Source organism: Ursus arctos, unplaced genomic scaffold (genome assembly GCF_023065955.2).
Source record: "Ursus arctos isolate Adak ecotype North America unplaced genomic scaffold, UrsArc2.0 scaffold_26, whole genome shotgun sequence".
NCBI lineage: Eukaryota > Metazoa > Chordata > Mammalia > Carnivora > Ursidae > Ursus > Ursus arctos.
The window spans coordinates 12040757-12056774 of NW_026622941.1; the positions used below are offsets into that span (position 1 = coordinate 12040757).

The 16018-nt window shown below is 38.0% G+C and overlaps 1 protein-coding gene across 2 annotated transcripts in view; it reads left to right on the plus strand.

Annotated features, from left to right (window-relative positions):
• The window catches only part of BORCS5 (BLOC-1 related complex subunit 5), a 91995-nt gene that overhangs the window by 20730 nt on the left and 55247 nt on the right, over positions 1 to 16018 (plus strand). The gene's annotated exons all lie outside the window — the stretch shown is intronic.

The following is a 16018-nucleotide window of genomic DNA, read 5'->3' on the forward strand; positions in this document are numbered from 1 at the left end:
GACATGATAGCTATTTCTTTTAACTGCTGAATAATATTCTGTTGTCTGGATATACCACAGGTTTTTTTTTTTGTTTTTTTTTTTAATCTGTTTACCTTTTGAAAGACGTCTGGTTGCTTCCAAGTTCTGGCAGTTAAAATAAAGCTGCTTTAAACATTTCTGGGCAGGTTTTTGTGGGGACATTGAAGTTTTAATTCATTTCAGTAAATACAAGGAGTATGATTGCTGATCAGATGGCAAGAGTATGTTTATTTTTGTAAGAAATTTCCAGTCTGTCTTCAAAGAGGCTATACCATTTTGCATTCCCATCAGCAATGAATGAGAGTTCCTGTTGCTCCACATCCTTGTCAACATTTGGTGATGTCACTGTTTTGGATGTTAACCACTCTAATAAGTTCATAGTGATATTGTTTAAATTTGCAGTTCCCTAATGATGTTAAACATCTTTTCGTATGGTTATTTGCTATCTGTATTTCATCTTTGGTGAGATGTCTGTTGAGATCTTTTGCCTATTTTCTAATTGGGTTTCTTTTATTGTTAAGTTTTAAGAATTCTTTGTATATTTTGTATACCAGTTCTTTTTTTTTTTTCTAAGATTTTATTTATTTGAGAGAGAGAGCACGTGCATGGGGGAGGCAGAGGCAGAGGGAGATGCAGACTCCCTGCTGAGCAGGAAGCTCGGCTACTTGAGGCTCAATCCCAGGACTCTGAGATCATGACGTGAGTGGAACAAAGGCAGATGCTTAACCAGTTGAGCCACCCAGGTACTCCATGGATACCAGTTTTTTTTTTTTTTTAATCAGATAAGTGTTTTATAGATATTCCATGGCTTGTTTTTTCATTCTCTTAGCAATGTCTTCCATAAAACAGAAGTTTTAGATTTTAATGAAATCTAACTTATTTAATGAAGTCCCAATTTTTTCTTTGTTGGATTGTGCTTTTGATGATGTCAAAAATCATCACCAAACCCAGAGTCACCTACGGTCATTTCTCTTGTTATATGTCTAGGAGTTTTATAGTTTTGTGTTTTATATTAGGTCTTTGATCCATTTTGAATTAATTTTTATTTTTATTTTTGATTTTTAAAAAATTTTTATTTTTTATTTTTTGTTTTTTTAAAGTAAGTTGTGTCAGGGTGCCTGGCTGGCTCAGTCAGTGGAGCATGTGACTCTTGATCTCAGGGTTGTGAGTTTGAGCCCCATGTTGGGTGTAGAAATTACTTAAAAATAATGAAAATCATTTAAAAAGATTAAAATAAGTCTATGCCCAGTGTGGGACTTGAACTCAAAATCCCAACATCAAGAGTAGCATACTCTGCTAACTGAGTCAGCCAGGCACCCTATTTTGAGTTAATTTTATGAAAGGGGCGAGCCATGTGCACTTCTAAAGATTGTGTACTCTGCAGTCTTTGGCTGGTGTGTTCTGTATGTGTCCGTTATGTCAAGTTCATTGATAGTGTTCAAGTCTTCTATACCCTTACTGATTTTCTGTTTAGTTTTATCAATTATTGAGAGTGAGGTACTGAATTATACCTATTATTGTTAAATTGTCTATTGCTCCTTTCAGATTTGTCAGTTTTTTCTTGATTTGTTTTGAGGCTGTGTTGTTAGGTGTGTGTACATTGATAATTATTATGTCTTCCTGATGTAGTCGCTCCTTATCATTATGAAATATCCTTTGTCTCTAATATTACTTTCTGTCTTGAAGTGTATTTTATCTGACATTAATATAGCTACTCTTTCTTGTAGTTCTCTGAATAGTATACATCTTTTTTCATTCTTTTACTTTCAGTCCATTTGTGTCTTTGAATCTAAGATGTGTCTCTTATAGAAAGCATGGAGTTGGATCTTGCTGTTTTATGCAGTCTGACACTCTCTGCCTTTTGGACTTGAATTTGCCTTTTTGCTATTTCTTTTACAAACATTCTATTCTTGTCTGTTTTGTTCCTGTTTCCTCCTTAACTGCCGCCTTTTGTATTAAGTAAATATTTTTCATGCACTGTTTTAATTCTTCTGATTTTTTTTCTAACTATGTATTTTTTGGAGTTGTTTTCTTAGTAATTGCTCTAGAGATTATAATATGCATTTTAATTTATGAGAATCTACTTCAATTAATGCTAACTTAATTCTGGTAAAATATATAAGCTTTGCTTTGGTTTTTTTTGTCCCTCCATTGTGCTGCTATTATATATGGTAATAATTATATTATTAAGTATGTATTATAAATATATTAAAAAGTATTTACATATGTTATAAATCCAAAATATAGTGTCATAGTTATTGCTTTAGAAATGTTTATGTTGGGGCGCCTGGGTGGCTCACTCAGTTAAGCATTTGTTTTTGACTCAGGTCATGATCTCAGGGTCCTGAAATCGGATCCCACCTTAGACTCCCTGCTCAGGGAGTCTGCTTCTTCCTCTCCCTCTGCTTGTCCCTCATTTGCACGTGTGTGTGCATACACTCTCTCTCAAATAAATAAAATCTTTAAAAAAATAAAATAAAATGTTTACATTTTTCAAGGAAGAGAAAAAATGAGTAAAAACATATTTATAGAATCTTTTATATTAGCCACATATTTACCATTTTTAGTATTCCTCATTTCTTCTTGTGGCTTCTAGTCATCACCTAGTGTCATTTTCTTTCAGCCCAAAGAGACTTCCCTGAGTATTTCTTGTATTATAAATCTATTAGCAATGAATTTTCTCAGTTTTTGGTTATCTGGGAATATCTTATTTTATCTTCATTTTTGAAGATATAAATTTGCTAGATGTGGAATTCTTGGTTGACAAATTTTTTTCCCAGTACTTTGTGTATGTCATTCAACTCTTCTAGCCTCCACTGTTCCAGATAAGTCACTTTTCTCTTGCTGTTTTCAAGGTTTTCTCTTTGACTCTGGTTTATAACACCTTGTTATATATTTAGGTGTCGATCTCTTTGTATTTTTCTTTTCTTTCTTTTTTTTTTTTTTTAAAGATTTTATTTATTTATTTGACAGATAGAGACAGCCAGCGAGAGAGGGAACACAAGCAGGGGGAGTGGGAGAGGAAGAAGCAGGCTCACAGCGGAGGAGCCTGATGTGGGGCTCGATCCCAGAACGCCAGGATCTCTTTGTATTTTTCTTAATTGCATGTCATTGAGTTTCTTGAATGTGTATTAATATTTTTCATCAAATCTGATGAGCTTCTCTCTTCTATTTTTCTGGGATTTCCATTGTGTATATGTTGGTACGCTTGATGTTGTTACACAGATCTCTGAAGCTCTGTTCATTTTTTTTTCAATCTTCTTTCTGTGTTACTAAGATTGGATGATTTATATTTTCAGGTTCACTGATTCTTTCTCCTGCCATCTAAAAACTGCTGTGGAAGTGCTCCAGTGAATTTTTCATTTTAGTTATTGTACTTTTCAACTCCAGGATTTCTCTCTCTTTGTGGAGAATCTCCATTTATAGATTAATTGTTGCCTACTTTTCTTTTTCTTTCATTATGATTTTCTTTGGTCCTGTGAACTTATGCATAATAAATGCTTTGAAATTTTGTCTAATATAGCCAGTACCCCTGGGGTACTCTGTTGGTTGCTTTTTTTTCTTGATTATGAGTCACAGTTCCCTGTTTCTTTGTATATCATGTAATTTTTTTTTTAAAAGATTTTATTTATTTATTCGACAGAGATAGAGACAGCCAGCGAGAGAGAGGGAACACAAGCAGGGGGAGTGGGAGAGGAAGAAGCAGGCTCATAGTGGAGGAGCCTGACATGGGGCTCGATCCCATAACGCTGGGATCACGCCCTGAGCCGAAGGCAGACGCTTAACCGCAGTGCCACTCAGGCGCCCCTGTATATCATGTAATTTCTTGTTAAGAACTGGACATTCTAGAAAGCATAATATATCAGCTCTGGATTCTGATCTCCCCAAGATTTTTGTGTGTTTTTTTTTTTAATGAGAAATACTTGACAGTTAAAAATCATATATTTAAGATGTACAATTTAGTAATTTGATAACTATTCATTGTGCAATAATCACCAGTCAAGCTCATTAACGTATCCTGTTGTAACTTTTTTGTTCGTTGTTTTCTTGTTTTTAGTAACATGTTTACTACACCTGTGGAATCTCTCTTCCCTGTGATTTGTGGCCATTGATGTCTCTGCTTATTTTTTAAACTTTTTATTTTTAAGTCTGCTTCTCAAGGCATTGTCTCTATGTCTACATGACTTATTAGTCAGCCAGTGATTAAACAGAGGTTATACTCAACCACCTAGATCCAGTAAGGTTTGTGTCATCTGTCAGTGGATCTGTGTGTGAGTACGTGACACATTCAGAGTTCAGGCTGTTTTCAGGTCACTTCCATCTTTTACATTTTCCTGGGCCCATTTACCTCTCCTTTTGGCGTCCACATAGCCTCTGTGTCAGCCAGGAGTGAGTGACTGGTTGAATCCTCTTGGGTCTTTGCTGTAAATGCAAGCAGCCTCAGCCAGGAATAAAGTTGTGCCAGCCATGACCACAGCCTTGTGCTAGTGGAGCTTTTGGCCCTCCTCGCTTGCCCATCTCCGAGACAGTCTATTCCACTGATCCCCCACTGTTGGGCATGGGTGTTACCCACTGATCCAAATCAAGTGAGCTTCTTCCTCCTGCAACAGAAAAGCTGCTTATTCTCATAACCTGCCCTATTCTGGCATAACTTCTGCTTCAGCTGAGACAAGAGGGATGGAAGAAGCCTCCAAATGCCACAGATTCTTACTATCTTATCCACGTTTATCTGTTTTTAGGCATAAATGCTTCTCAGATTATTGTATCTCTTTGGTTAATTTCTCAAACCTCAAAATGGTCTTTATGAATTTTGTCTAGCTTTATAGTTGCTTTTTGTGGAGAGGATTTGTTGATAGCCTTACTTGGCTATAGCAAGAAGTCATACCCGACCCATCCATTTGCTTTTAGTCTAGCTATATGTTTATATTTAAAGTGGGTTTCTTATAGCCACCATATAATTGAGTCTTGCTTTTTTATTCATGTTGAAAATCTCTGTCTTTTAAATGATACTTAGTCTTCTTATGTTCAATGCAGTTTCAATGTGGTTGGATTAAACTCTTCCATCTTGCTGTTTTTTATTTTTCCATCTGTTCTTTATTGCTTTAACTCCTCTTTTTATGTTTTCTTAAGCGTTGATTGAATCTCTTTATGAGTAATTTTTATCTCCACTATTGGCTTATTATTTAAATCTTTAAAAACATTTTTTTTGTGGTTGCCCTAGTATTTCTAATACGCATCTTTAGTTAATCACCATTTCATATTTAGTGTAGTTTTTATCACAGGAAGGTTTTATACTCCAATTTCCTTGTCATATTTTATGCTATTGTTTTTATACATTTTTCTTTTACATATGCTATAAACCCACAATACATTGCTATTTTTTGCTTTAGAACAGGGGCGGCAAACTTCTTCTGTAAAGGGCCTGATAGCAAGTATTTTAGGTGTTGTAGGCCATCTGGTCTTTGTCTCAACTACTCAACTCTGTCGTAGTCATGGTGTGAAAGCAGCCATAGACAATACATAAAAGAATGGGTGTTACTGTGTTCCAATGTAACTTTACTTACAAAAACAGGAAGTGGGTGAGATTTTGGCCCTTGAGCCATACTTTGTTGACCCCTGCTTTAGACAATTATTTAAAACTATTAAAAATTTTTAGAAAGGGTATTTTATATTTGCGTTATTTCATCCATTTCTTTAGGTCTTCATTTCTTTATATAGATCCAAGTTTCTATTTGATATCATATTCCTTTTGCCTGAAGAACTTCCCTTAGCATTTCTTATAGTATGTATCTGTTGGTAGTGAATTCTTTGTTTTCTTGGTCTGAAAACCCTTATTTCTCCTTAATTTTAAAAGATAATTTTTTTCTTTTATGTGTGTAGTTCTCTTCTCTGGCTACTTTCAAGATGCTGTCTTTTTTCCCTTTTTCTTTTTTTTTAAATATTAAGATATAATTTAAATGTAATAAAATTTACCCATTTTAATGTATAGTTCTTTGAGTGTCGATGAATCTGTATGGTGTTGCAAGAATCCTAGCAGTCAAGATATAAAATGGTTCGTTGTTCCCAGAAACTCTTCCTGTGTCCCTTTGTATACAAGTTAGTTCCCCTCCTCATCTCAGTCTCTATCATTGATCCATTTTCTGTCCGTATAGTTTTGCCTTTTCCAGAATGTCATGTAAATGAAATCATAACGTATGTAGCCTTCTGAGTCTGGCTTCTTTCACTTAGCATAATGCATTTGAGATACAATTACATGGGTGTGTCAGTAATTTGTTTCTTTTTATTGTTGATCAGTATTCTGTCTTACGAATCTACCGTAGTTTGTCTATAAAGCCACCATAACAGCGGTTCTGTGGCTGTAACAATGTATGGCAGGATTGTTTTCCAAAAGGTTTAATAAACAGATTTGTAGTAAAACCAGCAGTGTCTGAACATAACAGTTTTATAATATCCTCTTTAACACTGGGAATCATTTAAATGTATTTTCTTCAGAATGAAAGTGTCTTTTATTCTGATCATGAAAGTAATATGTACTCATTTAAAAGTTGTGGAACAGTCCCTAGGGTAAGAGTTACAGTTTCTTTTGTAACATGATTTAGTGTCACCTAGCCCTCAGATCTAAAACTTAAATGTACTCCATTTTGGCCCTTTTAGAGTGTGGCCCCAGCACTGAACAGAGTATTCCAGGTGTGAACTACGTCTTCAGCCTTGCTCAGCATTCTCTGTTTCTTTGAATGCAGCTCAAGTTTGAAATCCCCTTTTTTTTGGTAGCCACAGGCAGTTGAGTCATACTGAATTATCTAAAACCTTAAAGTCTTGTTTCTTGAATTCCACATATGAGTGAAATCATATGGTATTTGTCTTTCTCTGACTGACTTCACTTAGCATAATATACTCTAGTTCCATCCATGTCATTCCAAATGGCAAGAGTTCATTTTTTTGATGGCTTAGTAATATTCCAGTATCTATAGCTGTATCTATGTCCCACATATACACCGCATCTTCTTTACCCACTTATCAGTCGATGGACATCTAGGCTCTTTCCATATTTTGGCTGTTGGACATTGCTGCTATAGGAGAAGGGAAGGAAAAATAAAATAAGATAAAAACAGAAAGGGAGGCAAACCATAAGAGACTCTTAACTATAGGAAACAAACTGAGGGTTGATGGAGGGGAGGTAGGCAGGGGGATGGGACAATTGGGTGATGGGCATTAAGGAGGGCGCTTGATGTAATGAGCCCTGGCTGTTATATACAACTGATGAATCAGTAAATTCTATCCCTGAAACTAATACTACATTATATGTTAACTAACTTGAATTTAAATAAAATCTAAAAAAAGAAAAAAAAAAAACCTAAAGTCTTTTTCACACATGCTAATGTTAAACCATACCTCTTTCACTCTGTATTTCTCCAGATAGTTTTTTTGGATCTCCACTGGAAGACTTTATAATCACCCATAGTGCAATATCAGATGTAGGCTGTGTTTCTAGCTTGTTGAGGCTTTTTTTTTTTGGACCCTCATGATTAACATACAATGAGTGAGTCATTAAAAAATGTTTAACAGATCAGAGAGCCAAAGGAGAGCTCATGCCACATCATAATCAACTCTTGCCATTGTGTTAAGAATTTTTTTTTAATTTCCTAATTTTTATTTAGTATTTTGGAGGATGAAGAGATTGCCGTCTTTATGTAATTACTGAGAGGTAATGTTCAATATTGTAAGATTTATTGAGACTCCTTTAGGTATCTTTTAATCAGCACTATGTTTTATTATATATATCATTGATATAGTATCTGTTGTGGTATCATGTGTATTACCACTATGTATGTTTATTATTACTACCATTTAAAATGTTGAAGTGTCTTTTCTGAGACTTTTTTTTTTTTTTTTAAGATTTTATTTATTTGTTTGACAGAGACACAGCCAGCGAGAGAGGGAACACAAGCAGGGGGAGTGGGAGAGGAAGAAGCAGGCTTCCAGTGGAGCAGGGAGCCCGATGTGGGGCTTGATCCCAGGACCCTAGGATCACGCCCTGGGCCAAAGGCAGACACTTAACGACTGAGCCACCCAGGCGCCCCTCTTTTCTGACACTTTAAACCACGTTGTGGACCACAGTTCCAGAACATATAGGGGCAGCCACCGGAGAGATTAAAAATCACACCATTGAAGAGAGTAAAAATTCTATTTTAAGACCTGTCCCAAACCTAGATAGGATAGCAGTCTCATGGCTGCTGCTAATTTAGATTGTATGAAATCGCCAAGGAGGAACTGCTAGCCAGGAACAGTTAATGTCTAAAAGCAAAAGAAATATGTATGTCAATAAAGAAGATAAAGTAAGTTTCATCATGGCATCCATTGTTTACTTTGAGCAATAGTAGATAAGCATATTCGTAAAACCATTGTATCAGGCGATGTTCCATAATAATGCAGTGAGGAAAAATAGGACAAAGCATGAAAAATTATGGAAAGGAAACCAGATTCATACGGAGTACATATAAAAAAAGGCAAGAGTCATTTGGAAGTCTGGTCTGAGTACCAGAGGAAGGCTAATATTAACACTGCGGCCAGATAGGCTTTATCTTTCTGCTGTTCTTTCCATTTCCTGCCAATATACTGGAAGAGATTGAAACAGAATATCAAGGTGGCCCCACACATTAAAAGTGTAGATGGAAATGAAAAAAAATGTTCCCAGCTATGAGCATAACTCCCTTTGGTTAAACAACTAAGCCATTCTTTTAGCAAGGTGAAGCCAGTCTTCCTCCAGCTTGAAGTAAATTCTGACAAGAAGCTACAGTTCTGTGACCTCTTCATTTTGCTTTGTTTTATCTCTGCTTTTGCTTTAGTAAGACCCACTGAGTCTTAACTCCTTGCAGCATTGGGACAGGACACAGGTTGTTAAGGCAGATGTTATGGGTTCAAATAGAAAGTGTGTACAGAGATATTAAGTATCTCTAGCCAGTTTTTTCCTAAGCCTGTATGAATAAATACATTTTAATGAACATTTATAATTCCTTTTAATCAATTTTGCATACCTCTACCAGAATCTTTCTTACGCCTACGTCAAATTACGCGATTCCTGCTCGGAATGTTTGGGTGCTCCATACTGCCTGCCTGATTTGCTCCTCCGTTTGACCTGAAGATCTCAAGAAGTCGCATATCCTCATCTCCCACTGCCTGCATGTGTCTTGAGGTCTGGGCCACGATGGGCTGCTTCCTTTGCTTTACAACCTCCAAGTCTTTGCTCGTGCTGTTCTGTCTGAAATCTGTCTCCTCCATTGTGACCTGCTAAAATCTTACCATCCTTTGATTTTGATTGTTCATTTGCTCAACAAATATTGACTGGCTACTGTGAGCTGTAAGCATTTCTCTAGTCAGGCAATCTATAGAAAATATAAAATCTTTGCTCTTATAGAGCATACTTTCTAATAGTTCGTCCCACTGGGATGTAAACCCATCTCCTTCATCATCTTTTTAACTTTCTCTAAATTAATGTGGTCCATCTTTACACAAATCATGGTAGTGAGGAAGAGGAAGGTAAGATATTTGAAATCTTCACTGTGGCTGGGCAGAGAACATTCCAAATGCTCTTGTTTTTAAAGTGTGTATCCTAAGTGTAGAATAAAGCAAATGTAAAACCAAAGATAGGTACAGAAGAGTGGTAGGGACTCGTATGAGTAGCGTCAGGATATATAAGAACTAGGATAAACAAAGGTTTCTGAGGTGAGGGACACGAAGGATAACCAGAAATATAAAAAGTTATGTTCAGAGTAACGCAGCAGTAAGTAGATGTAGCCAGCTTCTTGTGCCAGATGAGGTCATGTATGACAGAGCAGAACTATTTAACACCTCTTCTGCTTCCATATTTTATGTCAAGAAGGAAGATAATTAACTGGAAGTGATAGAACAAAGGAGCAGCTAACATCCCAGATGGCAGACATTGCAAGTGCAACTAGCTGTTCAAAATGGATTGTTTTCTGGTGCTCGTCTCCTCACCCCCACTGTGTCCTGTCACCCTGTCCCCGTCCCTCCCACCAGGGAACTGAAAGAACTTGTAGCGAACTTGTAGATGAAATTACCGGACTGTCGTCTTTAATAAATTGTGGAAAAACAAAGAGGTGCCAGAAGCTTAGACACAGAAAGAAGTACAGTTGACCCTTGAGCAAGACAGGGGATAGGGGTGCTAGCCCCCTGCACAGTCAAAAATCTTCATATAACTTTAAACTTCCCCAAAATTTACTAATAACCCACTGTTGCCCAGAAGCCTTACTAAGAACATAAACAGTCAATTAACACCTATTTTGTGTATGTATTATATATTGTATCTTTACAATAAAGTAAGCTAGAGAAAAGAAAATGTTATTCAAATCATAAGGAAGGGAAAACACATTTACAGTACCGTATGTACTATATCGAAAAAAATTTGCTTATAAGTAGACCCACATAATTCAAGCCCATGTTGTTCAAGGCTCAACTGGATTTGCATTAAAAAGGGGAGGGGGCACCTGGGTGGCACAGTTGGTTAAGCTTCCGACTCTTGGTTTTGGCTCAGGTCAGGAGATCCCGTGTCAGGCTCCACCCTCAGCACAGAGTCAGCTTAATGGTCTCTCTCCCTCTCCCTCTGCCCTTCCCACTCATTCTCTCTCTCCCTCTCTCTCTCTCTAAAGTAAATAACTTTTTTTAAAGGGAGGGATGGGGGGATAACTAAAATGTGTAACATTATAAAACTGTAACATTTCCATCCATTGGTTCCAACTTTGTGCCTTTTGAGTTTGCTCCCTTTTAAAATATTTATAGGCTGCTATTGTGTCTCCATCAGCCTTGTCTTTTGCAAACTCCAAAATTTTCAAGATTTGCCCTTGAAGTATCACAAGTAAGAGGCTACAGGGTTCTGACCTTGATCTCTGTCTTATTCAGTATCATATCAATTGACTTAGCTCCTACCAAGGAATCTTGCACATACTCGATATTCATTTAAAAAATTGTTTATTGACCTTACATAAAGAGATAGAGGCATATTAATTAAATATGCAGATAAAATGTTAGAAAGCATGAATGACCGATCCAAGATTCAAATTATCTCAACAGACTTGAAGATGGGCTGAAACCACAATGGCATTTAAAAGGAATAAATGTCAAGTCCTGTGTTTAGATTAAAAACAATCAGTTGCATAAGAACAAAATGTAGGAAAACTAGCTCAGTTGTAATTCAGTGAAGGTGGGGTCACTCTATGCCTGCAAGAGTGCTCTGGGTGTCATGTTTAAGGAGATATTTATAAATTTGGTATATCCTAAACAGAGTGACCAGAAGGTTGTTGTCTGGAAACCTTGTCACTTAAAGAGGTCTTGAAGCAGATAAGAATTTTTAGGTTGGAGAAGAAATGACTTAGGAGAACACATCTGTCTTCTGACATTACATGGCTGCTGAATGGCCATAGAATTAGATCTGCTTGTGGGAAGTCCCAGTGATCAGAACTGAGACCAATGGGGAGAAGTTATTGGGAGGTAGTTTTGGTTTGATGTAAAGAGTAAAGAACTGTCTATAAATAATCATTATGGTGGTGATATTTATTGAGCAGTTATAATACATCAGGCAATGAACTAAGCACTTTTCATGCAGTATTTCATATGTAATCCCAGCAGCCGGCTTTTCAGAGGGGTACTTTTTAGTCCCTAGGCAAATAGCTGTCCTTAACCTAGGTCTGACTGGTCTCAAAAGTCTGTGCTCATAACCACTGTGCTGTCTGGCAAAGTAATGAATTCTCCATTACTACATACACTTAAGCAGAAGGATCCTCTTTTATAACTTAGAATCAGTTCTTGCAATTCACAGGAGTACGGAGGAGCAGTGTGGCATAATGGGAAAACAGCACAGGCTTTGGAGTTAGTTCAGGGATAGAAAATGTCGCACATTGGCCATATGATCTTGTGCAAGTCACTTAACCTCTCTGAGGCCTGTTTTCTTCATTTCTAAGATAAGGATACTAATACCCACCTCAGGGAGTTAATGGGGGAGGATTAGTTTATGTGAGCAGCATGGCTTACGTGTAGCATGTATTTTGTACATATCGAGGGCTCAACAAATGATTGCTATAATTGTGCAAAAATTCCTTCTAACTTTAACAATTATGATCATTGGACTTTGACCACTATCATTTTAATTTTGTACATTTCTCTCAGTACTTTCGTTTTTGAAGAAGGGGGAGAGGCAGAGAGAGAGAGGGAGAATCTTAATCCACACCCAGTGCAGAGCCCAACCTGGGGCTCCATCTCACAACCCCGAGCACATCAGCATAGAGGCATTTGCCAGGACTATAATACTGCATTCGATGGACCCACAGCAAATCAAGTCAGGAGAACAGAGCAAACTCAGATCATGACCTGAGCCAAAATAAAGAGTTGGATGCTTAACCGACTGAACCACCCATGCACCCCATTTCTCTCAGTATTTTTTAACATCAGAGCTACTTTATCTCTAAAACAATACTTGCTAATATATCAATTGGAACAGAGGCTTTGGCTGCTGGCCTCTATTTTGTTTATAATTTTGAACAGATCAGGTGTGTATGTTTACTTTTTATAGTTTTTTTCTGTTGTTTCTTTTCTGATGGAAAGTAGCAGCCACTTCCTAATTTGATCCTGTCACCTTGGAAACCAAAAGAAAAATCAGTAGGCCTTTGGGGGCAGTCTGAAGGGCTTCTTGTTACTAAAATACATAGGCATTAATGCATGGAATTTATAATAACTATTTGGATGACCTGTAGGCCGTTTGTTTTCTCTGTTTCTTGACTGTCCAGGGAGTTGAAATTATTAAATAAGTGAGATGCAGTTGGATGTGACCAAAGAGGTGGGCCATAGTCCTAGAAAACAACCACGTAGAGGAATTATTAATTGAGCTGAGCCTAAGGAACAGCGAGGAGTTTGGTGGGATGTGTTGGCTTGGGTCAGGAGGGGTGGAGGAAGGAATTCCAGGGAGGCAGTTGGTAGGAGAAGAGCGGGCCTGAGCATACTGCACTAGGGGAGGTGGGGTGGAGACAGCGAGAAGCTGCTTGGCCAAAGAGACACCTTGAAGAGGAGTAAGAAGTAATTTCAGAAAACTAAATTGTGGCCAGATCATAGATGCTCTTAAAAGCCCAGGAAAGGAATCTGGAGGTGATGCTGTAAGAAGCAATTGTCGTTTTATGTTTGTTCCAGTAGGGAGCAGGGTATTGACTGTTGAAAGGTGTGGGAGTTTTTTTGATGATTGGTATGACGGTAGCCAGAGATGGGCACACCAGTTAGTTAGGAGGCTGCTGTAATTTTCTAGTGATGAGCTGATGAAAGTCTGGATTGGTGTGGGGACAGTGGAAGGAAAAACAAATTTGACACATTTTCAAGGAAGAAGTGACAGGACTTGACAGACTGAGTGCAGGAAATAAAGGAAAGGGAAAAGAGCTTTAGGGCGGCTTGCTGGGAGGAGCAGCAAAATGGCAGAATTGGGAAGGGAGTGTTAACCTTCAAAATAAAACTGTCAGTGCTGCTATGAACATCGGGGTGCATATGGCCCTTCTCTTCACTACATCTGTATCTTTGGGGTAAATACCCAGTAGTGCAATTGCATTGTCCACAATAGCCAAATTGTGGAAGGAGCCGAGATGCCCTTCAACAGATGCCTGGATTAAGAAGATGTGGTCCATATATACAATGGAATATGACTCAGCCATCAGAACGAACGATTACCCAACATTTGCAGCAACATGGACTGTACTGGAGGAGATTATGCTAAGTGAAATAAGTCAAGCAGAGAAAGACAATTATCATATGGTTTCACTCATTTATGGAACATAAGAAGCAGGAAGATCGGTAGGAGAAGAAAGGGAAGAAGGAGGGGGGGGTAAAAAGTAGGGGGAATGAACCATGAGAGACTATGGACTCTGGGAAACAAACTGAGGGCTTTAGAGGGGAGAGGGGTGGGGGACTGGGATAGGCTGATGATGGGTATTAAGGAGGGCACGTATTGCATGGTGCACTGGGTGTTATACGCAAGTAATGAATCATGGAACTTTACATCAAAAACTCGGGATGTACTGTATGGTGACTAACATAGCATAATAAATAATTACTATAAAAAGTGAAAATAAATAAAAATAAAATCAGGGACACAAAAAAATAAAAAAAAATAAAACTGTCAGTTATTTTACCAGCAAAAATGGTTTTATTCAAGAATATTAACGAATTGCAGTTTGGGACTAGCAAGCTTATGGCAAAACCCTAGGCAGGCCATGAAAACAAAGGACGGGACTGCTCTTTTATCATGGAAAAGGAAGGGAGTGGGGAGAGCTGTTAGAAACAAAAAGTGAAGTGTAGCAGCTTTTCATTGGCTGAGTTATGATTGTCTCTCACTGGGTGGGCTATTGCGGGCAAGGAGAAAAATCTTTCTTCCTCCTGCTGGGGTAGTAAAGTAGTTTTCTTCCTGTTGGGATTGCAGGGTGTGTCTCTTCCTGTTGGGACCTGCAGTTGACAATGGGAGGGTGTGATAGATCCCCCTTCTGGCCTTCTGATTCCATATTATTTTATTTTACTATTTTTTAATACAAGTTCTTTGCCCAACGTGGGGCTTGAACTCATGACTCTGAGATCCAGAGTCACATGCTCTAAGGATTGAGCCAGCCAGGCGCTCTGATTCCATTTTAAATTAGCTTTATTCGTTTTGACAGGACATTAATTTTTTAAATTGACCCTGTACAACTGTAGCTGGTAGTCAGAGTCATTTTGGTGTTGCACACTGAACATTCCCTGGCCTAGCACCATTATAGTGCTGTTCCTGTCATGGAGGAGAACTCTTGAGGTGGTGCTGGGGATGGAGTGAGGTGGGGAGTGTGGGACAAAGTAGAAGGGGCAAGTGTTTATCAAAGTTTGTTCTGTTCTCCTGACTTGATTTGCTGTGGGTCCATCGAACGCAGTATCACAGTCCTGGCAAATGCCTCTATGCTGATGTGCTCAAACACAGAGGTAATGTTTTATAAAAGGCAAGCTAACAATCTTGGGTGGGAGTTGAGGCGATCATGGACCTCCATAGTAGTATTTTACTGAACATGCCAAGGACCAGTTCATCCTTCTGGGTCTGTATCTTTGAACACAGTGATTGCTAATAGGAATGTATGGTACTCATGTTGGAAATTGCTACCCTCATTTAGAAGCCATTAACCTTTATGTTGATAAAATAATGTTCTGAAGTGAGCATGTGAAATCTGTGCTGAACAGCTGCGGCCTTTCCGGAACACTAACTTAAAAAGTGCTCGTCATACTTTATGAAAATCAAAAGCATGTGGGTGGGATGAAGTCACCTGAGCAATTTTCTATAATTACAACTTTCAAGGCCTTTTCCTTTGTCTTTTTCAGGCTGATTTAACACACACACACACACACACACACACACACACACACACACAGACACATGCATGCACGTGTACACACCCCAGAAGCACAAACATGATTTTCCTATTTTCGTCTATAGATTTTTCTGCACTTCTTTTTGTTAAATAGTTGTAGTTCCCAAAGAAGGTATATGCTTTCTTGTTCCTCTCCTAGTTTATTTGATACCTTGTATCTCTGAGGACTTTGGAACCCCCCAAACAGAGCTACCTAAAGACTTCTGAGCCATGAGTGACCCCTTTGAAAGTATAATCTGGGTGTTTCGGATCTAAACCGACTTCTCTAGGGTAGCACCGGAAACCCCCAGATATCATGACATCCTAGAAAATGAACCAAGAAAATGTTAGAATCATCACACAACCTTTTAAGTGATTAGGTTTCTCAGTGCCATTCTGGTCAGCAAACACTGGAATTAGAATTACCCATGCCTAGGACCAGCCCATGCTGGGAACTAACTTCTACATTCTGATAATTAAGGTAAGTTTGCTGCTAATGTTCCCTGAAAAAAGGTGAATAGGGAATAATATTGTTTCCATTTGTGCCTATTAATTAACCCGGGAATGGAACGGAAAGGGTTTTAAAG